At 45.4% G+C, this 1,604-nt stretch overlaps 1 pseudogene across 1 annotated transcript; it reads right to left on the reverse strand.

Annotated features, from left to right (window-relative positions):
- Window positions 1-448: 448 nt before the first annotated feature.
- LOC147724767 (large ribosomal subunit protein uL23 pseudogene) lies at window positions 449-952 on the reverse strand (annotated as a pseudogene). The gene has a single exon (XR_015309933.1). The product of XR_015309933.1 is annotated as a large ribosomal subunit protein uL23 pseudogene (transcript).
- Window positions 953-1,604: the final 652 nt, after the last annotated feature.

The raw sequence follows: 1,604 nt of genomic DNA on the forward strand, positions 1-1,604 counted from the left end.
ATGATTATTTTTATCAGAATAACTCCTCAGGTTGACATTTGCCTGCACTTTTTTAGATTTGAGACCTTTTGATTTTCTTTGGATAACTTTTGGATTAGAAATCAACTTTCTCATATAAGCTTGGTGGGGCATTAAAGTTGCTGTAATGCTGCCCTGCAGAAAAACGAGTTTTGCAAAAGTGAAAGCAGGTTCAAAAGTTCAAACTCATCATTAGTAACCGTTCCCTGTAGTGCTTCCTGACAAGGGCCCCTCCAGAGTTCAGTTGCTAGTTGCAACAATTGTATGACCCTGCTCTGACCCTCACAGCAGGCTCATAGAATAGCTACAAGTAGGCCACAAAGGTCCTGGAAAAAAAATTGCACTGCAACAGAAAGCAAATTACAGATAAGGATGCAGGTGCCAGACTGGAATTTTAAAACAGTGACACATTAATAAATCTACCCCAAATGAACTGTCCGGCATCTACAGAGCAGGCTTAGATTATGCCAATTTTGTTGGCTACATCCAGTGCATCATAGTCAGGAGCTAGTCGCACATATGCCTTCTTCTCGCCGTCTGGCCTGATCAGGGTGTTGACTTTGGCAACATCAATATCATAAAGCTTCTTTACAGCCTGTTTGATCTGGTGCTTGTTAGCCTTCACATCCACAATGAAGACCAGGGTGTTGTTATCTTCAATCTTCTTCATGGCAGACTCCGTGGTAAGAGGGAACTTAATAATCGCATAATGGTCAAGTTTGTTCCTACGAGGAGCACTCTTCCTGGGATACTTCGGTTGCCTCCTTAACCTCAAGGTCCTCGGCCTCCTGAAAGTGGGGGCTGTCCTAATTTTCTTCTTCATGTGACTGTGTACCCCCTTAAGAACAGCCTTTTTAGCTTTCAAAGCCTTGGACTTTGCTTCAGTTTTAACAGGGACAGCTTCCTTCTTGGCCTTCGGTGCCATGTTGGGGGTGAAAAATTCATGTCAGTTGAAGCAGGCAGGTGTGCTTGCTTTTTCCCCCCATATTCTACAGTGATGATGAACCAGAGGTTGGCATAAGGCATTGATGTACCAGAGGGTGGCATGGGTAAAACAGAGGGTGGCAGGGGTGAAACAGAGGGTGCTGGGAACCTATGGTGATGAACCAGACGTAGAAACAACATAATCGTGACCGTTGCGAGCCGACATGTAAGTTCGCGATTGCGAACTGTTACAAAACCCTCGCGAACTGGCAGAAATCCTTGCGAACTGGCAGAAATCCTTGCGAACACAAAAAAAAAAAATCGCGAGAATTCATGGATTTTGCGGATTGCGAGTTCGCAAATTCGCAAAATTCACGAACGCCAGATTCGCAAAATTCGCCCATGCCTAATCCTTCCCCAATTCTCCACTGTAGCGCATTTCTAGGCCCTCTGCCTCCCATGTGCATGCATCCCTCTCCGATTCTTTACTGTGCTGCATTTCTTGGTTCTCCAGCCTCCCATATGCATGCAGCCTTCTCCGATTCTCTACTGTGCTGCATTTCTTGGTTGTCCGGACTCCCATGTGCATGCATCCTTCTCGGATTTGCCACTGTGCTGAAAACTGTGTGCCAACTCTACATAACCGATTCCAGTTTCAGTAT

This window comes from Lissotriton vulgaris, chromosome 4_1, assembly GCF_964263255.1.
Source record: "Lissotriton vulgaris chromosome 4_1, aLisVul1.2, whole genome shotgun sequence".
Lineage (NCBI taxonomy): Eukaryota > Metazoa > Chordata > Amphibia > Caudata > Salamandridae > Lissotriton > Lissotriton vulgaris.